Source organism: Pantherophis guttatus, chromosome 3 (genome assembly GCF_059756535.1).
Source record: "Pantherophis guttatus breed Tessera chromosome 3, ASM5975653v1, whole genome shotgun sequence".
Classification (NCBI taxonomy): Eukaryota; Metazoa; Chordata; class Lepidosauria; order Squamata; family Colubridae; genus Pantherophis; species Pantherophis guttatus.
In genome coordinates, this window is record NC_142065.1 from 96,644,837 (window position 1) to 96,671,512 (window position 26,676).

The following is a 26,676-nucleotide window of genomic DNA, read 5'->3' on the forward strand; positions in this document are numbered from 1 at the left end:
GAGCTTCAAAATGGGGTGAGCAACTTCACCAGAAAAGGTCTCTGATAACACAACATTAGCACCTTTAGTAGAGATTAAAAAATAATGGTCAAGGAAGAGCAAAGAAGAAGACTATCCTCCCTGGTTGTGGCTAAGAGCTTAAACCAGCAGAGAAATCTTGAATTCAGCACTTTTCATTCTGCTAAAACTTCATTCCTAGAATTCCCCATTGATGGTAGGATACCTCTGCTGCATACTGATCCCTAAAAATAGCACTTTAAGTTGTTAGTACTGCTTCATTATTTCCTTGATAACCGTATGTTTAGGATTTCAGCCAAAGGCTGTAATTAGAAGGAAAATAAATTGTGTTTCCTAGGTCTATGCTTTGCTAAGCTAAAATTTTAGCATCTGTAGACTGCATTAAATGTCTACTTATATGCAATATAAATATACGCCAGATAATTTCATCCTCTGTTGCATGCTTGTTGCTTGCATTTGAGACATTCAGGCAAAGAAATACAATAAGGAAAGGGCAAGCAATAAACCTCTGTGATAATATTTTGGCTATTGTTGATCTGTTTCCAGAAATTGAAGTTCTTTGTGACAATGCCAGTCTTGACCTCATATTCATAGCAGATATTCTGTCTGCTCATAATGAGCGGGCCACCTTCAAACCCTATTCTTCTATTCTACAGCCAACCATTATTCTTTAGAGGGCTTTTGTTCTCACATGTTCTTCACAGCCTCAACTTTATTATTGATTGCTGATCACCTTCACCTCAGACATGATGGTTAAAAGTATTTTCTAACTTGACATGCATTAGTAAGAATAAAAAATGCTTTAGCACACGAAGACAAGTGAGTCATATAGTGTCCACATTTAGGAGAGTATCAGGTGCGGGTTTCAAAACCCGTTGCTACCGGTTCACTCGTGGGCACATGTGTATGCTCATGTGTGCACAACACTTCTGCGCATGAGCAGAAGCATCCGGGCGGGTGGGCAGAGCCTCCCATCGCTGCTACTGGTTCACCCGATCTGGGGTGAATCGGTAGCAACCCACCACTGGAGAGGATACACAAATATACACATGTAAAGTATTGTATATTAGTAGATGACTAAGGGGAGAGAGATCAACAATATTTAAAAGAAAAAAGAAAAAAATAACTTTTTTGCCCTTTGATACTTATGAAGATACTGGGCCTTGTATTACCCTGACAGAAGAATTATAACACCCTAGACATACTACTGGGAAATCTGTTTTTTTTTTCTTCAGACAGATTTCAATGGGTAAAACATTCTAAAAGGAATATCCCAGTCTATATTGAAATTATACTTGTAACACCATGCAGTGTCAAGTGAAGGAATATGGAGACCCAGACACATGACATATTGTTCATCTTTCTGCTTCCCTTAAAATTAATTCAGTCTTTGTCTGAGCATGAAACTCCATTAATACCTTACCATTATTCAAGTCAGTATAGAACACGTCCACATTAGCACTATCTATTTCAGCAGGCATTTGCTGGCTAGGACAAGCAAACTATTGTTGTCCATATTGCTCTCCAATTTGGCCAATCACAAAATACCTATGCTGCCTTTCTACAGGCCATTTTGTGTTGCATTTGAGCATGTAGGGATCCTGAATCTGGTTTAAAAAACAAAATCAAACACCCATTTGAAAAAGACTGGAGGAATTCTCTGGAATTTTTGAAGTTCTTGGGATGAGTATACACTGTTTTTCCACGAAGTGGTGACCTCTGCTATTTGATCCTGCTTCTTCATAGCATTAAAGGGGTTGATATCTTTCAAGTCATTTCAGAAACATAATGGATGTAGCCTTCCATCATTCAAAGATATCTGAAGAAAGAGATTGTTTCAAGCTGATGACATCATTGACATCAAACTATGGAAGATGCCAAGAGAACAAGAGTCCCAGAGCAATGAAAGATAGGTTTGTTGTCTTGCTAACAAATACTGAAATCAGAAATCCACAGTATCTGTGGAACCAGTTCAAGAATGCAATGTCTGGAGATTTCCTCCAAATTGAAAGAACTATCAATAATCTAATATCATGATCAATAAGAGTTCATCATCAACAAGTTCTTCTATATTTCCAAGAAAAATTTGAGAAATTAAGAAAAAAAACCTTGAAAAATATAACTTGCCAAAACCAAGAAATGTTACAATTAATCAAAATGGTGGCAATCAGGAATTATTTCATTAGCAGTAATACAACAGAGACAAATAGCAGGAATTTATACTACACAATCAGCCCTTACTGAATAATGAACAAAGATCAGTAAATCACTGTTTGTGTAAGTGCTTGCAAAGCAATCTTTTTTCAGTCATTTTCAATGCTGAACTAGGTAGAATAGAAAAGACATTTGTATGAACCTGATCTTGGCTAAAGGTAGGAGAGATGGAGACATTGCTATTGCAGTGGTCTGGTACTGCAACAACATTAATGCCTTGTGGTAAAACAATGCATTCAGGATACTTCTCAAAGTAAATGAAAATGTTCTTTGTAACAGTGAAATAAATTCCAGTACTATAAATGTGCTTCAATGTGTGAGGTTTATTGTCTGGGATGATTAGAAATCATGATTAGAAAGGAGAGCTTTGAAGTCATACACCAGACTCTTTGTGATACATGTGCAAGAATGAGGCCTTTGGGGGGAATGTTAACCATTTGCTGTGTGATTTCCATCAGTTTCTACTAGCTGTGAAAAGAGGAAATTATGCTAATGTGGCGAATTCATGTATTAAAAAAATCATACTTCTGGAGAAGCTTTTTCAAGTTTCAGTTGAAGAGAAACACGTGATTGAGGGGAAAAAATGCTATTCTGAGTTCTTACTAAATGTTGGAATTCCGAAAAATCAAAATGATTAAAAAGAATTACCCGAAGATACTGTTCTACCAGAAGAATGTAAGAACATGTAGATTTCAGCTACCTAACATCTGACAATTCTGTAGAACTATCCTCAGAACTCTGATTCCCTTCAATGAAATGATGAGGAAAAAAATAATTTCCACATGGATTAGAAGCTTCCCTGACATGATGAAATAGTATTATTCCTTCAGCACTGTTAGTGGAAGTAATCAAATCTATTCAACAGAATTCCTTGATTCAATTATGTGGTTATTGCAAACAACATAAACTGAAATTAAAGATAGAATCTCCCATTATTTTAATGAGGAACTTGAATCTTCCAAGACTTTGCAGTGGAATGTAAATGATTGGCGAAGAACTCCACAAAAATCTCCTTGAACAAAGATAAACATTGGCATATTCAAAACTGGCACTGTCATAATTCCAAAAAATGCACTCAATTTATTGGGAAGTAAAAATGTCCCTCTTCAGTGGACACAGTTCCCAATATAGCCATGCTTTGCTCTCATTATACATGAAGTACAGAGACAAACCATGAAGAATGTGCTAATAAAAGGCGAAAGATTTATACGATCTGAAGAGAAACCAGAGTATGGCATATCAACCAGAAATGATAATGAAAAGTGTCTTTTGTTAAACAAAAAGCACCTATATTTGTCTTGCTATAAATCCTTTTTCTTTAATAAAATCTTGTTTTCTTTTTTAATTTTAAAACCAAAAAAATAGCAATCCATTGTGTTTTTCTGTTTAGCTAAAAAAAAAAAAATCACTAAAAGGATGACCCAAAGGACCATGAGTTGTGCAATATGTAAGTAAGGTCTTCAGAACTCAGCTGATATCAGGAAGTAATATGATTGAAAGAGTGGATAGATTTTAAACAGAAGTCTTTGGAATCCAGCTGAGTGTTTCTCAGCTCATCTGTGAAGGGGTTGATTGAGGAGGAAGAAAAGGATGGCTGATTGAGTACTTGAATGAATTAATTCCAGGAATGTGAGAAATGAAATGGTTAAGACTTGCAGAAGTAGAAGAGAGGCAGGAAAAGTATTGCTCAAAGATTGCCTTCAAGATCAAGGAAGTGCTGTTAATTATGCCACAAATGCAGCAGCTTTTAGGGAAGAAAAAACAACAACACAATCAGATGTTTGGGCATGGAAAGAAATGAAGGAGAACAGCCAAATGGTTATTGGCTGGATGATATGAGAATCACCCAGAAGACCTATAATCATGATGTAATGTTGATATGTAACGGTTATTGTAGAAGGATCTAACATTTCATTCATTCCTTTTTTTAAATTAAGTTTTATTTTCTTTTAACACAAACATTTCATCATTCATTAAACAGTGTGTCGTCTGGGTACAAATTTTTTGTGTCATAACAGTTAAAGCTTACCACCATATTCATTGTTTATATCTTCTCTTATTTTAATACTAATACTTAACATATCTATTATTGTAACATTTCTCTTCTTAACTTATTTAACTTTTTAATACATTGCTTTCTTTATTGGAAGGGTAAAGAGATCCCTACAGATGAAATGTGGTTAAGAAAATATTAGAATGTGCAGAAATGAATAAACACTTGCAATTAAAGGAAAGGAAGAATCTGATTACTATAATATATGGGATTTATTTTATCAATGGTTAGAGAATAAATATTTCATTCATTCCTATGGAGCCTACTTCTGGATAGATGTATCTTTCAGGCCATTTGTTATATGTTTCTGTTTCTTATTGTCCCAAACTATTACACTGCCCAAATTGTTATCGGAATTGGGTGACTTTACAAATTTGACAACTTCATAGCTTTGGGTAAACTACTAAACCCAGTATTCCTCTTAAGAACTTTCAGCTACAGTTGACCTAACTGATTATCTTTGTTTCTTTCGATTTTAGCCCGTTTTAAAGATATTTTTATTCCTACATTGGTTTAGAGATTTTTATTGTTTTGGCATTATGCTTTGTTTTCTGTGTTGTCCATTGCCCAGTGTATTTTAAGATCAGGGTGGCTTATAAATCCTGAAAAATAAGGAAAGATGTTATTTATGATCTTATTTTTTGATAATTGTATCAGATATATTCAGAACCATGCATACTCACATGTAGTTTTTATTTATGTTGTTTATCGCTTATATTGTTTTACAGAACTCTTACATATTGAAAAAAAAATTGTGATGTTCCATGTTGTACTGTAAATCACCAACTTTTATGTGCTATATTTCACTAGATCACGATTGTGCAGGTGTAAATATGGTAAAGAATAAAAAAAATATAGCTTGCAGTTATTTGAACTTATCTATACTGCTTTACCTTTTTTTTAAAAAAAATGACAAGTGCTTATTTAAGACAGGGGTTGAATCTTCTGATGATTAATGATCACACTAAACATTGGAGAAGCTTGCAAACCTCAGTTGTTGGGGAAAGGAAGCAAATTTGAGGAGTGGGATATTTGTCCTTATTTTCCTAAATATTGGGACAGTGGTTTGTGTGTGTGCACGCACTTGGATTTACAACATGGTATGGTTTGGCTTTGGCTTTGGCTTTGGCTTTGGCTTTGGCTTTGGCTTTGGCTTTGGCTTTGGCTTTGGCTTTGGGTTTGGGTTTGGGTTTGGGTTTGGGTTTGGTGGATTAGATCAGATTGGATTGGATTTACAGAGTCACCCATTTCTCATAAATGACTCTATTGTCAATTCACAAAGCATTCCTGACCTGCTCTCTTCACTTGGTTTGTGCCAACATGAAGCTCCTAATAAATAACTGGATTTCTTTTGAAGCTTGGCTTGAGGCTCATGATTTAATTAGGGCACCAGTCAGAGCCCTGACATCTATATGGTCAGGGAAATTACTTTTCCACCCTATTTTAAGCCCTCACATTACAATTTATTTATATAAATATGATTATGTTAATTATTATTGGTTTGTTTTTATCTTGGCTGTTGTATGTCATTTATTATTTTGTTGTAATGTTTTAATCTTGTTTTTTATTCATAGTTAGCATAGGGAGTTATGTAGTTGAGAGGGGTGGCCATATAGATTGAATGAATAAATAAATACCATCAATAAACAAGTGATCACAAATGAATAAGAAAAAAGAAGCTGGTGCTGCAAAGTTTTAACAACTGAAAAGAGCACAAGAAAGACTGGAACGGAGAATGAAAAGAGACATAATTAGCAAAGAATGAATCTTATAACTTCATCACTAGAGTATATCTCAATAAGGAGAAAACATATATTCCATGATCCCTTTTATTTTCCTTTCCGCCAAAAATCATGGAGCCAGATGGAGGAAGGAAGACAGATTCCCACTCACTGTAGCTTCATATGTGTTGGTTGTACTTGCATATTCCTTGGTAGTACAGGGGTTTAAGGCACCCTGTTATTAAGCTGGTTATTAAGACCAGCTGCCTGCAATTACTGCAGGGTACGAATCTCGCCAAGGCTCAAGGTTGACTCAGCCTTCCATTCTTTCTAAGGTAGGTAAATTGAGGATCCAGTTGTGGGGGCAATAAGCTGATTTTGTATAAATATACAAAAGGATGAAGGCTATTGCTGAGCACATTGTAAGCCGCCCTGAGTCTTCGGAGAAGGGCGGCATATAAATCAAATTAAAAAAAAAAAATTCCCAAGAAAAGTCCTTTCTTATGTACTCTCATTGCTCAGCTCCATCATCTTATGCATGACAGAAAAAGGTCTAAACCTGTTGCAGTTAATTTTCCATTGTGCATAATCAAGTTACAAAATCATGGATACAATCTACAAGCATAAAATATACTCCTCAATGGAAGTCAGAAGAGAGTAATGGAGGTTCAAGAAACCAAAGGGCACAATAGGGAATACAAATAGGTTTTCTGCAGTTGAAGTAGGAAGATATTTTAAGTACTTCTTAAGTCTTTATGTTTGATTTGAGTGTCTAGTGGTTTGGCAAGTGGAAAATATGAAGTTTGAACTGATTGCCCAAGTGCAAGCGCTGGCCACTAATCATTTGATAAGGTATGGGAACACATTTCATCATCTTCTACATATCCCCATGCTGGCAGGAAGCCAGCCTGTGCTCATTGGAAGCAGTGCTTTACAACTTGTACTAGGAGAAACTGTACTGTATTTTTGCCTGCTGAATTTCATTTTATTATAAACAAATGCCTTTTTTCCAGCTGGCTACTACACACTGTGATAGGAATGTTCCTTCTCCTCTGGTCAATGCTCTTTAGAGTGATTTGACTTTTGGTTTCCCCTTTTGAAAAGATCATAATTCACAAATCTTTATTGGGTCTCCCACCTAGATTTCACAAACATTTTTTAACAACCTTATGTGACTCTGAAAGGTTGGACTTTTTTCTCTTTCTTTTTTTAAGTTTCCTAATGGTATGGTGAAGCATAGACCTACTGTATACATTTATATACTCTCTCTCTCTCTCTCTCTCTCTCTCTCTCTCTCTCTCTCTCTCTCTCTCTCTCTGTGTATGTGTGTGTGTGTGTGTGTGTGTGTGTGTGTTTTCTGAGGTTTTTGCGGTTATTTGTATGTAGGTCTTTGGTTATTCAGGTTTTCTCCCGGGTAAAATTGGAAGTACCTTGGCGACGTTTCAACAAAGTCTCGTTCGTCATCTTCAGGCTGGTGTCTTCGGCCTTGTGCATCTAGGAGCAATGTGTGATCGTGGTTGTTTTTTCTTTTTAACTGCCAGGCCACGAGTTCAAATCCACTTGCAACTCAAACCAACCTGAGCACAGCCAAGCCCCCACCCTATCAGAACACATCCCCAGCCTATGAGAACACAGGCAACCCCCCACCCAATCAGAGCACACCTCCACCTAATCAGAACACAGCCATGCTCCCACCCAATCAGTTCATACCCCCAATGGCAGTTTGAAGATACCAGCCTGAAGATGACGAATGAGATTTCGTCGAAATGTCACCAAGGTACTTCCAATTTTATGCGGGAGAAAACCCGAATAACCAAAGACCTACACACACACACACACACACGTTTTTTCTCTAGCCAGGTTTTTCCTACGTAACCAAGGTTTTTATATATATACTCACAGACAAGGCAGCAAATTGCAATAGCTGACAGGTTAACATCATCCCCCACTGATAATCAAGCTAGGAGGGAGGAAACAGCAGGAATCAAGCCTCCATCATCCAGCATGACGACAGCAAAAACAACACAGCTGATTACAAGTGGGAGACGGCTGGAAGGGCCTATTACGCGCGCAAGGGCTAAAGTGATTAATGGCATATAAAGGCAGAGATCTCTGTAATGGTAGTTTAATACTCTGACGATGTCAGCAGATGGCTGATGAAAGCTTAGTAAAATAAAATTTTAATTCTTTTAAAATTTTAAAATCTTAAATTCCGGAGTTTGCAGTATGTCTGCTTCTTTTTTTACTAATATACCTGGAACTCGTATTTTTAGAATAGTTTGTAATATATATATATATATATATATATATATATATATATATATATATATATGTATGTATGTATGTATGTATGTATGTATGTATGTATGTATGTATGTATATGTATATATATGTATATGTATTTTCTCAGGTTTTCACAGGTGTTTGTATGTAGGTCTTTGGTTATTCGGGTCTTCTCCCACGTAAAATTGGAAGTGTCTTGGCAACGTTTCGACGAAGTCTCATTCGTCATCTTCAGGCTGGTGTCCTCGGCTTCATGCTTCCAGGAGCAATGTGAGATCGCAGCTGTCTCTTCCTTTTAACTGCTAGTGGGGGTGTGAGCTGATTGGGTGGGGACTTGGCTGTGCTCTGATTGGATGGGGGGTTGGTTGTGCTCTGATTGGCTGGGGGTGTGTTCTGTTTGGGTGGGGGCTTGGTTGTGCTCAGCTTAGTCTGAGTTGCAGGGGGATTTGAGCTGGTGAGCTGCGTTGTTGTTGTTTGGCTTCGTGTTTGTGGCCGTGCGAGCTCTTCATGGTGGGTGTCAGTCTGCTTCATGTATGGATTGGAGGGGTTTAAAGTGGCTAATGATGCAGCTGCGGTCTGGCTTCTGGTCCTTGGTCGTGACTCATTATCAGTGTGGGTTTGAGTCTGCTTTCTGCGTGGATGTGTGGTGGTGACATCCTGTGTGGTTTTCGTGAGTGTGGGTCTGGTGTCATTCTTAGTGTTAGGGACTTGTTTATCAATAAGGGCGGGTTTCCAAATGGCTGGTAGGTGGGAGGTATCATCTCATGTATTCATGCTGCGTGGGCATTTTTCTATCTCAATGGCTTCTCTGATTATTCTGTTGTTAAAGTGTTCAGTTTTGGTGATAGTTCTGGTCTTTTTAAAGTCAATTTCATGTCCTGTGGCTCTAAAGTGCTGGACCAGGGAAGAAGTTGGTTCTTCCTTTCTGACTGAGTTCTTGTGTTCTTCAATGCGTGCACTTATTCTTCTATTGGTTTGTCTGATGTATGTGGTGGGGCAGGCGGTGCATGGGATTTCATATACTCCTTGATTTTCTAACTCAATTTTGTCTTTGGGGTTTCTTAGGATGGTGGATATTTTTCGGTTTGTGCAGAATGCTGTCTTGATGTTGTGTTTGTGGAGGATCTTGCTGATTCTGTCTGTGGTGCCTTTTATGTATGGTAGGAGGGCTTTGCCGTTTTCTTGTTCTCTGTCTTGGATTTTAGTGGGGGTTTCTTTTTGGATTAGGTTGGTAATCTTATTTCTTTGGAATCCTTTGGATGTTAGTACGTGAGTGAGAGTGTGTAGTTCATTTTTTAGGTGTTGTTTGTCAGCCAAGTGTTTTGTTCTGGAGATGAGTGTCTTGGCTACGGAGTTGATCTGTGCTGGGTGGTGGTGTGAGAGTGCATGCAGATAGCGGTTTGTGTGTGTTTCCTTCTGGTAGATGGTGTGTCTTAGTCTACAAGAAATCCAATGGCTCCCTAGGACACACCATCTACCAGAAGAAAACATATTTTTTTGAACCCTGAAATAAGCGCTTGGCCTTATTGCCATGCACTCAAAAGTCCGATTGGGCTTATTATCAGGGAATGTCTTATTTTGGGGAAAACACGGTATACATACATACATACATACATACATACATATGCAAAAAACTTAAGAAGATTATATGTATGTATGTATGTATGTATGTATGTATGTATGTATATAATTTTTAACCAGGTGAAATATGACATGAGTTGTGTCAGTTTCCCATTCGAGCCAAATGTATAGAAAGAATGGTAAAATGGTTTACTGTTGGGAAGATGTCAAGTATAAGTATGGAAGTATGGAAGTCAATAGAGACAAGCTCATGCAAAATGGCTATTGGTGAACCTCTTTGTCCCCACCACCCACTGACAGAAAGAAATGGGTGCATCTTTTCACAGTATCAGTGGGAGGAAGGGAGGAAATCCATTAATCAAAGGGCATGACAATTGTTTTCTGGAGAGAATACTGAGAATATGAACCATCAGCACAGCCAAAATGGAGAAAGAGGTTGAAATGAATAAAGGGATTTCTTCAACTGGCTTCATTTTCAGTTTTATAACAACCAACAGCTTATGATTGAAATACAGAAAACCCTTAGCTTCTCACATTCTCTCTCTCTCTCTGATTAAAACAACATACCCAGGTACAAATGATGAATGTGGGGAAAGTGAGGATTTTTGGGGGGAAAATAGCAAATTGGAGACAGCTCTGCATGAGCAGAGGTGACGACCACAGTGGAATAAAGAGCTGGTGAATGGAACAACACCTCAGAATTCTTCTCTAGAATAAGGAAAGAACCAAAGTTTGCAGTGGCTATCCATGAAGAAACCATAAGACAGCTGTGTCAAACCTGAAGCCATTTTTGAACATCTTCAGGGTTGCCATGGCGAGGCTGGATGGAGCTGTGGGAAAGGGAGGGGGAGTAGAGATAGCTGGGGGAATATGTAGCCAAAATAACATTCTTTCTTCTGGGAACCAAGGACACTCTCAGCAGCACTGGAGGGGCATAGATGGGAGACATCTGGGATGGGGAGAGAGACCTGATTGGGGCATGTGATGGTTGTGTGTAATGGGGGGAAGAACTTTGGATTTTGAACTGGGTGGGGAAAACCCAGGGATCTTCAGAGTCGGGTTTTCACCAGCTGTGCCAATATGACATGCCTAATAAATCTATACTTTGAGGAACCCTGCCTTGGAGTTTTGATTTCATCTGGGCTGTTACTTGGAATCCTGACAGGTTGGCTCTGGCAGATTTTAGAGCACTGTGACCTGACAAATTACCAGATTTTCCAAGCCATTGTTTGGAGTCTTTATGGACTCAGGTTCTGCATACTTACTTAATCACTTCTGGAGATTGCTTGTTAATAGCTTTTTGGATATCGAGAACCTTTGGAAAGGCAAGTTTTATTACACCAGGTAAATTTCCTCCTATTTTTGAAGAAAAAAGTTTTGTGCAAGTTTAAGAAGCTTACAAAGTTTTAAAAAATAAACCAGCAAAAGTGTCATTAGAACATTGATTTTGGAAAGTTATAAACGGATTAAGGGACCAGAGGGAACTCAGATAATATTTCAAAATTAATTACAAGTATTCTTCCTGTGGGTTGCTTAAAATTTATTTTAGAAATCTGTAAAGATTTTGAAACTAACAGTGAGGTATCTTCCCATGGGAAAGTATTGTTGACTAGAAAGAAAATGTGATAAGAAGATTGGACACTAGAGAGAACCAGAAAGGTTATAATTAAAGGAGAAGAGAACCATTAATACAGAATGGAGCAAAAATATCTGACTTTAGAAGAATTCAGAGATATTTGGGATCAATACACCAGAAATTAGTCTTAAAATTGCTGTTATAAAAATGGATTTTAAAAAGGTTAAAGAAGATGAACATATCTTACTGGACAAAATAGGCTGTTTGGAATGTGGATCTGAAACTAGATTTTAAAATGCTAGGCTACAAGAATGATATGGAAACAGATCAGTGGTGGGTTCCGCCCGGTTCTGCCCGGTTCCGCCCGGTTCCGCCGAGCCGGTAGCAGTGACGATATGATGTCACCGAACCAGTTCTGCCCCCCCACCCCCTGCCCCCCACCCTCCGCATTATTCTTACCTTTTATTTGCCCCCACCCCCAATCTATTGCTGCCTCCTGAGTCCCAGCTGATGGCTAGAGGGAAAAAAACTGTTTAAACTCTTGCCGCGGGGCTTCAAAGGGTCGCACTACAGCTGATCAGTGTTAAAAGAAAACAAATGAGTAGACCTGTGCCTGCAAAAATACATGAGTAGATCAGTGCCTGCAAAAATAAATGGGTAGACCAGTGCCTGCAAAAATACATGAGTAGACCAGTGCCTGCAAAAATACATGAGTAGATCAGTGCCTGCAAAAATAAATGGGTAGATCGGTACAGCTCTGCAAGCAGTTAAAAGCCTGGTAGACCAGTACCACTGCTAAATCCTAAATAATTGTCACATGACCATCAAGCCATGCCCACAAAATAACCCACACCCACAGAACTGGTAGTAAAAAAAATTAGAACCCACCCCTGAAACAGATGCTACATTGGATTTACAAATGAAACCAGCTAATGTCTTCATAATTAAAGGAGATATGCAAATAATCAGAAGAGTGACTTGGATAACTTTTTTGCTTTGGATTTATAAAAGGGACTTGTTAAACTTATGAAGGACTTTCTGAGAAAAGACAAAGAGAAAATGATTAGAAATCAACTTTTGAGACATGGATTAAAGGGCAATCCAGTGGCCTGTTAGGAACATTCCATGCAAATGAGCAAAACTTCATTTGTGCATGCACAGGATAGTTGGTGCACAAAACCATCCCTCCCATGGTCCATAAAAACATTTTTGAGTCCCTGGTGCCAAAAAGGTTTGGGACCGCTATCTTAAAGGGTTTTTTTTTTTTTTTACTAGAACTGAATTATGAGACTTTAAAGATAACTCAAGACAAGACAAAGAAAGGAGATTTTTTTTGCTGTATGATTAGAGAAATTGTCAAATTATTTATGTTCAAAGTAAAGTAAAGGAATATAAAACTGATTTATTTGATTAAATTTAACATATATGTTGTTATTTCTAGTAACTCTTAATGGACTTTTGCTGATTAGGACTGAATGAAGTCATTCCTTTATATATTTATATATCTTTTTGTGTATTACCTTTTTTCCTTTTATATTTTTCTTAAATTTGTATTAATTTTTCATCTTTAGAACTTCAATAAAAAATTATTATTAGAACAAAGAATAAGGAAAGGAATGGATTGAAAAAAAAGAGCCAATAGCTTTCTACATCTTGTTCCTTACTCCTTCTGTTCCCAAGTATATTAAGATGTTTTGAACAAGTAAATTTGGGTTTTGATCTGAGAAAATTATAATATCTAGGACCAGTGCCCAACCCCAGGTACAAGTCAGAGAAATATGTCCTGTGACAGATGGAATGTGATAATTGGTTATTCTGAAATGACATGAAGACATAAGAAACATATGAATTTTCTATGCTCAGCTTCATGTCATAGATTCTGCAGGAAGAGAAAAACAATGAAACGTGACTGTTATAAAATGGGTCTAATTTGCACCAGACAAAAATCTAAGGTTTCTCCCCTTTGGGTTTCTTTCTCCCTCTCTCCCCACCCACACACTTTTTGGCAGATCTTAGTTTAACATGAAATTTAAAGAATTATTTAACAGGCAGCAGGGAAGGCTTCTGAATTATAGAACAATTTGGCTGATCTACAACTGCAATACTGGCACAAAGGGAACTTTTTTTTTTTTTAGAGAAAGAGAGAAGATTTTTCATGTAATCTTCTTAAATAAAAATGATATTGCTTCTGCCTGTGTTAATTTAATGGTTAATTTAATCTTCAATATGCAGAGCTTTGCAGTGCTATAGATCAAAAATAAATTCCCAGGCTGACTGCAGGTTTCTTTTCAAAAAATAATACTTTCCCCACATATTTTGAAATTACCAGGATGTTTGTATGCCGTATGCTGCTACGCAGCGAAACATTTTAAAGGTTTTTAAAAAGCTTTTATTGTATTGATTCTGAATCCAGAGAACATAGAGACAGGCTTAAGCTAATCGAAACTTGCAAATCAACATGTATGCCATCCGGATCTATGAGTATATGTACAGTAAATAATGTTTCCGGGATTAATTGAAGAATTTAAAGGGCCAGTTCTAGCAAGGAGAATAAGGTAGATTCTAGAATGGAGCAGCTTCTCAGAAGATCTTTTGGGACTTTTTTTGTGGTTCCTGAGCATTTAAGGTCAGAGCTGTATTTGCCATCCTGGCCATTATTTGGGTCCTCTGAATCAGCCTTGAAAATGAAATGAAAACAGAGCATCAAGTTAAAATACATTTCACAAAACAGGGAAGGGAAAGGAAAAGGAAAGGACTTTTCTTCTTTTTATGTTTTTTTAATAAAATTTTATATTCTTCCTGCTTTTCCTTCCTTCCCTTGCTGCCATAAATTATGTCTCCTTCATAAAGATGGCATACAAAACGTTTCATCTCCTGATCTTATGAACAACGTAGTAATTCTTCAAAATGATCTTCTGGAAATTATCCTTCAGAAAGAAGTATTTATTCCAAAAGAACAATATCATAATGGCATTGAATGCCATTGTATATTGAATGTATTGAAAGCAATAGTCTTCCTTATAACAATGTATGGGTATGAGAGTTGGACACTAAGAATGGCTGATCAAAGATGCATTGATGTCTTTGAACTGTGGTGCTGGCATAAATTATTGCCAGAGTTTGCAGCAATCCAACCAGCATACAAGTAAATAATTCAGCAGGATTCATGTATAAAAGAAACTTCTTTATATACAGTAATATAAAGTATGATGCATGTATACATTCCCATGCGGCAGAAGCCAGAACCAGAACTCACATACAGTTAAACTAAGCCACACCCAGGCACAGAGCTGTCTGACATGGCTCTCAGTCACCAAACAGTTCCCATTGGCTGACTTGTTGTTATGGCTATCCTAGCTCATAATTACACTGACAATTATTGCATATATCATGGACAGGCAGAGTAACTAACAGAGAGATGTTAAATCATATAAAACTGGACACATCACTAGAAGCTAAAATTATAAGACTAAGTCTGATTTACTTTGGTCATATCATGCATGCAAATTCATTGGAGAAGAACTAGGAATGGTTAGTGGATCAAGGAGAAGGGGCAAGCAAAGAACTTGCTAGTTTGATAACATCAAATCTGATACAAAGTTGAACATCCACCAATTGAATGAAGCTGTGCTTGACAGGGTAGACTGGAGAGCACTTGCCTATAAAGTCATCAAGAGTCACACATGATTAAATGGTTAAAACAAAACCATTGAATGCCATTTCACTGGAAATAAGAAAGACATTATTTCCCATGTCCAAGTCATAGAAAACATCTAGGCAGGAAACAAAAGTTGTCCAAATTCCAGATTCTGTCCTAAAGCCACACTGAAGTAAATTTGACTATGAACAATTTGATTTTTTTTTAGATTCTATGGCCATAAGTGCTGATTTCAAGGTGTTTTTACAAAGGTATCAGCAGCAATATTCTGATCATATAGCAACTCTGAGTTCATGATTTCAAATAAAAGGATAACAAGTAAGGTATCACATTTGATTTGCAATATGAAAGTGTGACATTTTGCTTGATAGTTTGAGACAGAAAATATCAGAGTGTAATTTATTAAAACAATTTTAGAAGAGAAGAGAATAATAGAAGAGATTATGTCAAGCACAAAAAGTCCATACATGAAGGTCCAATTAAACTGATTCATTGCTAAATAACCTATAGACGGGAATCTTCTTAAGTAATGGCTAGCACCTATTTGGAGTTAGATAGGGGTCCATAGAATTCAAGAAAGGTTGGACTTAGTCTGCTTATGGCTATTTAGGGATTCTAGGCTGATTCCTGTTTTAACTATGCCCCCAGGTTCTGCCACCCCTTCTCCTTCAGATTATTTCAAAATGTGCCGAGATATATAAACCAGAATTCTTTGGCTTTACAGTGGTTCTAGGCATCTTTTGTGACTACAGTCATAACAAATGTTTCATCTATCCATTCCAGAATATATTTACCCACAATAACAACAGAATACCACATATAGCAATTTTTTCAACACTCAAAGGCAAGTTGGAAATGCAATCTCTCTCAATTTACAAATTTAAATGACAAGGAAAGCAATAAAGACAGAAAAGACTCCAGGCTTAAAGGGGGCTACAGAATTAAATGAAGAAATAGTCAAAGCAATATGCAAATTACAGCAGGTTTCCCTAACCTGATGATTCTAGAAAAGTAGAATAGTCTCTTTTGTCCAGCCTTCAGGATCATGGTTTTGATTGCTAGAGATTCCAGGAATTGTAACAATGGATAGCATTGGGGATTGTTGAATATATTTGCTTTCTTAATTGACAAACATTTGTAATATCAGAGCATTTCAGTCTTCCAAGATACTTCATTACAGGTCTCAAAAGAGCCATCTTGGGGAAAAAAAAAACCCTGCCAGATTAATTGTGTAAAAGACTGCTGAACTCTCCTACATCAAAACATTTCAGGCTATCTCTGAAGGTTTCAAAAAACCACAATAGATTGCTAATTCATAAGGTATCATTAATGTGTCTCACATATAGCCTCATCTGCACAGTCATCTTGCCTTCCATCTTCCCTTCCTTCCTCCATCCCAACCTACATCTGTAGGAGATGACGAGGCTGAGCCCAAGAAGGAGTCAAGTGCATCATAAGTCATGAGTCCCTGTTGCCCGCAAGAGATCTAAATCCAGCCCACTTTAAATGCCTTCCTTATCTCCTGTGCATTTCCCTTGATCGCTGATTGGTCAGATTCTCATAAAGAACTTAAACTTGCACTAAATCTTTATATTCATTTGACAGCATCTAGTTTAAACAACATCTGGTCCTACAACACATCATGTCCTGTCTTCTACCAAATTTCAATCAACACCAGTTTGCTTATAGAAGCAACAGGTCAACAGGGGACACCATCGCCACTGCTCTACATATTGCACTTGAGAAATCTGGGAATTACATCAAAATGTTTTTTATAGATTATAGCTTGGCCTTTAATACCATCTTACCAGGCATTCTCATTGAAAAGCTGACTGACCTGAATTTCCCTCCCCTCACTTGTGACTGGATCAAAGACTTCCTGACAGATTGTCCAGAAACAGTAAGGCTGGGTCCTTTACATCTTCCACCCTGAAGCTCAGCACAGGCTCCCCTCAGGACTGTGTGCTCAGCCCCTCCCTGTGTACTTGCTCTATACACATGACTGCATATCCTCTGATCCATTCAACATCATAATCAAGTTTGCAGATGACACAACAGTGCTGGGTCTTATAACTGGAGGGGATGAATCAGCATACAGGGAAGAAGGGCAGAAGCTATCCACATTGTGTTCAAAAACCAACCTACATCTAAACACTAGCAAGACAAAGGAGATGGTGCTGGATTTCCGGAAGCAAAGAGAGGAACCTGCCCCATTGTATATCAAGGGGGGCTGTGTGGAGAGGGTTTCCTCTTTTAAATTCTTGGGAGTGCTCATTAGTCAAGACCTCGCTTGGAAAAACAACACGTCCCTGATGGTTAGTAAGGCTCAACAGAGACTTCATTTCCTTAGAAATGCATAAAAATCAGATGGAACAACGGCTGATGACTTCTTTCTATCGGCCCACGATAGAAAGTGCCCTCACATACTATATAACAGTATGGTATGCTGGTTTAACAGCCGCAGGCAGAAGGCACTACAGAGAGTGATCAGTTCGGCACAAGAAAACATTGGTTGCCCCCTAACACCACTGGATGACATCGCCAGGTCTCACTGTTTCAGCAGAGTAAGGAAGATACTTAGGGATGATTCACACCCTGGCCAGTGTCTCTTTTCACTTTTACCATCGGGCAGAAGACATAGAAGTATAGCCAGCCAGACAAACAGGTTTTAAAACAGCTTCTACCCATGGGCTGTCAGACTCCTAAACACAATATAGCACAACAAACAGATCAATATGACGAATTTCACTGGTGCCAGTGTAGTGTAATATGTATATACCATGATATAAGATCATACACCAGAGTAATATACATGTTGCACAGAATATGACGTACATATGGAAACATATGACTAGTTTTTTTTCCTAACTACTTGTATAAGGATTATTCTTTATAGTATTCATGTTATCTTGTATTCTTGTATGGACTGCACTAGTAGAAGCTAAACCAATTTCATTGTATACATGATGTCATTGTATTGTTACAATGAAGGCTTTGAACTTAAATCTCACATATGTCTAGTCACTCCATTACATCTGATGAAGAGAGCTATTGCACACTAAATTTTATGTGTTCTTGATAAAATCTGTGCGTCTGAAGTTATCTTTCTGATTTGGGACTACCATAAACTAACATAGCTCTCCTCCTATAGTGTATGACATGGATGACTGAGAATCTCAGTCATAGACATTTGAATAATTGAAAAACAGTGACCATACATATATACCGTTCTAGCAAATGTTGTATAGGATTTAGCTGTGTAATTTTCTGCTTAGAAATGGTATGAACTGTGACACCAAAAAGGGATACCGTCTTACAGGCAGCTACATATACTGACTTACTGAAGTGGAAGTTTTCAATTAAACTATCCACAGAATAATGGAATTAGGATTACTTTAATTTGGTTATAAAAGAAAAAAATAGCATTTAATAAGCAACGGACAAGTATTTATTCCACATTTGTGAAAATGTTTGAAATAAAATTACATCACTTTGGGAATACAAAAGCTTTTAAATTACTTTTCCTATTCTATTTCAATTCGTTCAGCATTTCCTCCATTCCCAGTACTCGTCTGTAAACTCTTTATTTTATTTCTTGATCTGTAATAAACAAGTGAAATGGATATTTGCAATTCAGGATAAACCATTTTTAGGCTGGATGAGTGGAACTGATTTTATCTACTGATTTTAATTTTCTGCATTATTTTTTCTAGCATGTAGAAAAGAAATTAAGGCAGATAACAACAATGTTACCAGCGTGCCTACCTTCCCTAATGTCCTAATGTTTTATTTTATTCGTATCCTTTTTATGTAATTATAATTATGTTTACACTTTTATCTGTCATAAAATACATGCTTAACAAAAATAAATAAATAAATAAAATAAATAAATGTAACATTTCTGCAATCCAATGTATACCATGAAATTATTTTATTTAATTACATAATGATTAATATAAACAATAGGCAAGCATTTTGCAGAAATTAATATCAGAAAATGTTCTTTAAAAAAATTTCATAATTTTATACTTTATAATACAAAACTGACCCAATAATAACTTCTTCACCCCTTATTATTATTGGTTTGACTTTCTTAAATGCATGTGGGAAATTTGCAATAATTCTAACATAATGCTACTGAATAATTTTAATATTTTCTGTGTCAAATGCATATTTATATTTTATAATAAATTTCAAGTGATGCCTTATCACAGAAGGAAATATACTTCATATGCCCTACTTTCATATAAAATTAGCTGTACAACCTTTATATGAATTTATTCTTTATCTCAATTTTCCAAATCAACACAAACTGTAACTAATTGTAACTTGTGATACGAGTTACATAAGAGCCTGGTGGCGCAGTGGACTAAACTATTGTTAAAGTAGTATTTAGCTGCCAGCTGCCTGCAATTACTACGAGTTCAATTCTCACCAGGCTCAAGGTTGACTCAGCCTTCCATCCTTCCCAGGTAGGTAAAATGAGGACCCGGTTTGTGGAAGCAATAAGCTGACTTTGTATAAAATAGAACACTACTTGGGGGGCCCACAAAGCCCTACTAAGCAGGTATATACAAAAGTATGAAGGCTATTGCTTAAAAGCATTGTAAGCCGCCCTGAGTCTCTGGAGAAGGGCGGCATATAAACCAAACTAATAAATATGCTTAGTGTCAAGCCTCCATGTCCCAAAAAATAAAGTCCAAGGCATCCATCTTCCTTTTCAAATCCATTTATTAGGAACATATTAAATTGGCATGGACTAGGTGTAATTCCGACTCTCAACCGGATCCAGAATTACACCCAATAAAAGCATAAATTAGAAACTCCCCCTCCCCGAGTCACAACCTCTAATCAATTATCAGTCCAACAGCCCAGTGACTCCAAACTCCACCTTTAGCCAGCTGCAGGCATCTTGTCTCTTCTCATGGGAAAGGAATGCCACCTAGACATAACATTCCTCCTTTATCTTTACACCTCCCTTTCAACAGTTAGAAAGTGGTGAACCTGAAATATTTATAAAATTCAGTTACTACAAACCTAAAAGCTAATAGAAAAAGAGTACAAAGGTTACAAGAAAATATGGCTACACATGTCATCTTCAGGGTCAACAGGCTGCTCCCCTTCAAGCGAAAAGAACATCCTGCAAAGAGACAACCATAAAAGATTAATTAACTCTAACCTCCCCTGCCACCTCAAGGAACCTCTTGTGGCTTATGAGGATTCTTCTCATGGAAACTTTTAATCAACCTATCAGCATTCACCTTCCAGCTTTTTACCCAGGTTGCCACTGAATAGGATATCCTTTCCAATGTATTAAATACTGTAATTGCCCCCTATAAATATGGGGATCTAAAATTTGTTTAACCTTTGTTTAATGTTCATGACCCACAATCAGTAAAGGTTTCAGTGGAGCCCGATCTACTGGCCTAAGGGAGGAACTGACAGCCAGCTTTAACAAACTGCTATGGAAAACCGGATGCACTTTCCCGAGTAGGCAAGGGAGCCTGAGTTTCACTGTAACTGGGTTTATTACCTTTATGATTTTAAAAGGACCTTAAAAACTTTGGTCCTAACTTCCTAGATGACCACTGAAACTTCAAATATTTTGTAGACAGGTAAACCTTATCTCATACTTTAAATTGTGGCTGCTGGGAGCAATGTTTGTCAGTTTGCATTTTGTTGATTTTTGCGGCTTCCGTGTAACACCTCTCCTGCGCGAGCTGCACTGGCTCCCAGTGGTCTTCCGGGTGCGCTTCAAGGTGTTGGTGACCACCTTTAAAGCGCTCCATGGCTTAGGGCCGGGGTACTTACGAGACCGCCTTCTGCCACCAATAGCCTCCCACCGGCCAGTACGCTCGCACAGAGTGGGCCTCCTCAGGGTGCCGTCTGCCAGACAATGTCGGCTGACGACTCCCAGGGGGAGAGCCTTCTCTGTGGCGGCGCCCACCCTCTGGAACAACCTCCCCCCAGAGATACGTACAATAACAGACCTCCAGATTTTTCGTCGGGCCCTGAAAACCCATTTATTTCAACTAACGGGGCTGGCTTGAGTTAATTTTAAATTGATTTTAAATTGGGTTATTTTAATTTACGGCCAATAATATTTAATTATTTTAAATTGTTTTTAAATTTTGTATGTATTGTTTTTTTACTCTGGCTGTTCACCGCCCTGAGTCCTATTCTGGAGAAAGGCGGTATAGAAAATTAAATAATAAATAAATAAATAATAAATAAATAAAGCTTGCTTGTTATTTTCCCAGTATTCTTTCAACAAGTCCATCCATTCATTTACTGACATGGATGAGGGGGGTTCTGTAGGTAACTCCGGCATAGGGACAAATTCCATCCCAGTGCTAATTTGAAATGGAGTTAACCTCGTACTACGGTGCACTGCATTGTTGTAAGCCACGTCTGCGAACGGTAAGAGCTCTGCCCAATTTGATTGCTGGTAATTTACATAACATCTCAAATACTGCCCAATCATTGTGTTCTTACATTCCGCCGCCCCATTCGTGCTCAGATGGAATGCAGAACTTAAGCCTTGGGATGACCCAAGGTTTCTATAAACTCTCGCCAGAACGTAGCCATGAATTGGACAACCCTGTCTGATATAATCCTATGAGGAACCCCATGTAGCTGATAGATGTGCTTAACAAACAGTCTAGCTAATTTCCTCACTGAGGGGAGACCATTGCAGGCTATAAAATGGGCTTGTTTGGAGAATAAGTCAATCACGGTCCAAATGACTGTGTTCCCACCACTCTCCAGAAGCTCTACTATACAGTCCATCCCTATCTCCTCCCAAGGTCAAGATGGTTCTGCCACTGGCTGGAGAAGTCCTGGAGGCTTCCCAGGTCTCGTCTTCATTGTTGCACAAGTGGCACAGCTCTTTACATAGTCCTCAATGTCTTTTTTCAACTTTGGCCACCAGAACTGTTTTCTGGCTAAGTGTAATGTTTTTAAGTAGCCAAAATGTCCTCCTTGTTTAGAATCATGGCTCCTTTGCAGGACCTGGATTCGCAGAGTGTGGGGAATGTATAGTTTTGACCTTTTCCAAGCTATTCCATCTTTTTGAGTTAAAATGTCCTTGTTGTTTTGGTACCATGGGTCCATTGAGAGCTCATCTTTCAATCTTTTGATCATTGCCTTTTTGTCTTTGGGGTGTGCCTTTTTGCTTGTGACACTAATTGGGAAGGAGGAACTTTGGCATGAATTACTCCTCTCTCTTGCTGTTGAATTGTGGCTTTCTTGACAAAGTGCCAGGAGGTTTTTTTCCCCTGTGGAATGTATTCGAAGTTGAACCGCTTGAAGTATTGCGCCCACCAGACCTGTTTGGGGGATAGTCTCCTGGGGTTTTTAGTGCCTCTAAATTTTTGTGATAGGTCCAAACTTCAAAAGGTTGTTGACTGCCTTCCAAGAATTGTCTCCGTGTGAGCAGTGCCCAGTGTACTGCGTACGCTTCCTTTTCCCAGATGTCCCATCATCTCTTGGTCTCAGTGAGCCTTTTAGAAGTGTAAGTGCAGGAGTGTAGGTTTCCATTGGCATTTCTTTGCAAGAGGACTGCCACCACTGCTATGCTGTTGGCATTGGCTTGGACTACAAAAGGTTGCTCTGGGTCCAGGTGCTTTAGTACCTGTTCTTTCATGAAATGCCTTTTTAAGCATTCAAATGCTCATTGGCATTCTAATGTCCAATTTAGGGGTTTCCCTGGCCTCAGTTTTGTAGGGCCAGCCCCAGTTTTTAGCAGCTCAGTAATGGGAAGGGCAATTTCTGCAAATGAGGGGATAAATTGGTGGTAAAAAATTCTGGTGCATGGGGTTTGCCAGTCTAAGACTACTTTCACTTTCCCCAGGTCCATTTCTACTCCCTAATTAGATATGCAGTAGCCAAGGTAGTCTAAAGCAGTTTTGTGGAATTCACATTTTGACAGTTTGTCATATAGCTTGGCTGCCAATAGTTTCTTTAACATTTGCTAAACCAATTTCACATGTTCATCCAGGGTTTCAGTGTAGATGAGAATGTCATCAAAGTAAATGAGAACCCTCTTATACAGATGCTCATGAAGGACCACGTTAATCAATTGCATGATGAAAGCTTATTAGAGCAAGATTAGATCTAGTGCATTTGAGAACAACCAGCTTCATCTGTGAAGATTTCAGTTAGATGATTTATAGTTCAAGCCTATGCACAGGAATCTTTGGAGACTGTTTGCACCTGGGTAGAACTGGATAAGGTTCAATAGCATTTGAGGAGGTTTTGTGCCCATGTATGGATTCCAGACTAATTCCCCACTTGACACTTCCCCCAATTCTGCCAGCCTCTCTCCAATACCTAGTTAGCATTTGATTACAATCCATCACAGTGTTTCTCAACCTTGACAACTTTAAGCTTAGTGGACTTCAACTTTCAGAATTCCCCAGCCAGTAATTTCCACCAGAAAACACTCCATCAATCCACCAGAACACTATGCTAAATTAGAAATCTGGAAAAAAAAATTAAATAAATAAATAAATGGCAAATGTCTTTCATAGTTTTGTTAAGAAAATTCCATGGATTTGTCTATAAGCTCACAAGCAGTAAAGCCCAATTCAAGGTAGATTCATCATTGAACAAACAAACGGGGGTGGGGGGATGGCACTTAAGCTTGATCCTACCATTTTCCTAATCTTTATATTTGTAATTATTTTTGATAAAATAATTGTACATGGTGAATCTTCTGAAAAAAAAACATGCATGTAACAGAATTGTCTTATATGTGTTCTTAAAAAAAAATAAAAAGGATTACACATAGTTAACTTTTGCATAACATTTCCAGTTTCTTATATTTCCCCATAGCTCAAATGCCCAGAAACATTAAGGTATTGCCCATAGGGTAAATATTTTGGCATGTGTCCATAATATAACAGAGTCCACTCAGCACTCTGTAATCATAATGTTTTAATGCACATAATGGCTATGTGCAGGTCTGCCTCAGAAAAGCTAGCAATCATTGTGCACTTAAAAATGTCATCACCATCATAATAAATAACTTGTGCACATTGTAGACTTGGAATATCAGACTACCAAAAATATATATATATTGATCACTACACTGCTGAAAACATTGTTGGGCATTTTATGCAAAGAAAAGAAGCAAGAATGAGCAATCATGCTGGCTTCATTCTTCTCACATCATTTTGTTGCAATCACAAAGGACTGCCCAGTTTCTCAGTTTAAACTTTGTGAAGAATCTCAACTGATGAGGTAGTCCTCGACTTATGATCACAGTTCAGCCCAAAATGTATGTTGCTAAGTGAGACAGTTAAGTAAGTCTTGCCCCATTCTATGACCTTTCTTGCCACAGTCGTTAAGGGAATTGCTGCAGTTGTCAAATTAGTAACGTATTTGTTAACTAAATCTGGCTTCCCCATTGATTGTCAGAAGGTTGGAAAAAGTGATGACATGACTTGGGGACACTGCAACCATCATAAATATGAGTCAGTTGCTAAGCGTCTGAATTTTGATCACATGACTGTGAGAATGCTGCAGCGGTCATAAGTGTGAAAAATGGTCGTAAGTCACTTTTTTCAGTGGTGTTGTAACTGCCAACGGTCACTAAATGAACTGTTGTAAGTCGAGGACTACTGTACACGAGATTCTGCACTAAAGACAAGTGTCCCCTCAGAGGTCAGGTTGAGAGTAACAATTGAAGGGCAGATTGAATGCCTATTGCCTGATGTCATCAGTACATATTATATATGCACGAATACCTGAGAAACCTCAAGTGAACTTTTGCATTGGGAACAGCTCAAAGACTGCACTTTCGTATCAATTAATCTCTTCAGACAAAGTTCTTCAGTCTTCAGCAAGAGACATGCCCGCTGTCTTGATGCTGCCACTTCTTGTGGTGGAAAATGTTGTTGATTGTAGAAATGTATTATGAACTAGCTCTGCACGGGTTTAAAAACTTATGTTTCCCTCCCCCTTCTCCCCAAAGAGACAATGAAAAATTGATAATTCAACAAAGCATATAAATGTCTACCTTGTCTGCATTCCTTTCTTTTCCACAGCCTACATTTTTGCCATCTTCCATTTGGGAAATTATTGTTGCCAGTGAAACATTGAACAGCCAGCATTACAAATTCACTTTCTAAGCAGCATCCAATTATTGTTTGAGACTCTGCAGGCAGAACTCCTAAATATATCAGAGTGCATTTAATATTTAAAGCCTGCTTAAAAGAAAGACAATTATCTGCAGTGAATGGCCTGCTAAGTGTTTGGTTATTCTCCTGCATGTTAAAACTTCAGAGAAACAAAATTCAGCTTTAGATGAAAAAGTTTATTCTTCCTTTCCTGCAAAAAAAGTAAAAAAAAAAAAATCTCCCTGGCTCACACCTAGCAAATTTGCTTTGAATTTACAGATGCAAGGACTGTTCCCTTTGCAAATAGAATGTGGAGTTTTTAAAATAGATATTTATATCTGAATGGTATTCATGGAACCCAGGTTGATTAGGAACCAAATATTCTATATAATATACTATCAAAAGGGCAGGCTAGCAATGGAAGAGCACATAAGGCATCTGTATGTTAGCAATTGTACCAACGAAAAGCATTCCTGCAGTGGAGGAATTAAGAAATCAGTAGCTGAAATCCCCACTTTTCCAATGAAAGATATAGACATCCATTGTATTTGGTTACCCTAGATACTGAGTCTGGCTTTGATTTGCACACCGAGGCTGTTCAAAAAGCTATAGAGGGAACCAAGCTGCACAAAAGTTGTGTTTGAATCATAAAGGTATGTTGGATTTGTACTAGTTTTTAATTGCCAGATCTGCCTCCAAAGAATCCAAGGAATTCCAGACTGAGTATGGGGGTCGAGAATTTCCATTCAGAAGTCCCTAATTCCCTTCACTCAGCTATAGTTGCCAAGGTTCTCTCAAGTGGCTATTAAGCCAGTTTAAAGAGTGCAGTATGTGTATGCTCATTTAGAATAACAGTCTGAAATTTTAACAAGCTCATCAAACACTTCTGCTCAGTTGGGTACCTGCAGGATCTGCCAGCCGCTGACAGCTACTTTTCTGCATTAGCTCATGGCTAATAGACTAAGGAGGCAGAAAAATAATTTGGCAGAAGTCTCCAAACCAATTCTGCTATACACGCTCTGGATGGGGGGGGGGACCAGCCTTTTCCTTAATTGAAGAATCCATCCCATTCGAAAAGGATTTTACTGGTGATTCATCAGTCCCCAAACGTGCTGGAGGACAGTTAAGCAAAATCACTGAGCCAAATTGCATATTCAAGTCAGAGGTGGGTTTCAGCAGGTTCTGACCAGTTCTGGAGAACTGGTAGCGAAAATTTTGAGTAGTTCGGAGAACCGGTAGTAAAAATTCTGACTGGCCCCGCCCCCATTTATTCTCTGCCTCCCAAGTCCCAGCTGATCGGGAGGAAATGGGGATTTTGCAGTATCCTTCCCCCAGAGTGGGGTGGGAATAGAGATTTTACAGTATCCTTCCCCTGCCACATCCACCAAGCCATGCCACGCCTACCAAACTACACCCACAGAACCAATAGTAAAACTTTTTGAAATCCACCA

The 26,676-nt window shown here is 38.1% G+C and overlaps 2 long non-coding RNA genes across 3 annotated transcripts in view; one reads left to right on the top strand and one right to left on the bottom strand.

Annotated features, from left to right (window-relative positions):
- LOC117661271 (uncharacterized) overlaps positions 1-26,676 on the top strand; it is a 62,861-nt gene that overhangs the window by 3,788 nt on the left and 32,397 nt on the right. For both annotated transcript variants that reach the window (XR_015733181.1, XR_009622187.2), the window contains exon 3: positions 25,787-25,878. This is a non-coding gene — a long non-coding RNA (uncharacterized LOC117661271). The remainder of the gene's footprint in view (positions 1-25,786; positions 25,879-26,676) is intronic.
- LOC117677325 (uncharacterized) lies at positions 13,813-17,080 on the bottom strand. The gene is made up of 2 exons (XR_004594750.3): positions 16,942-17,080; positions 13,813-14,123 (listed from the first exon to the last, which is right to left on the bottom strand). It is a non-coding gene; the product is annotated as an uncharacterized LOC117677325 (long non-coding RNA).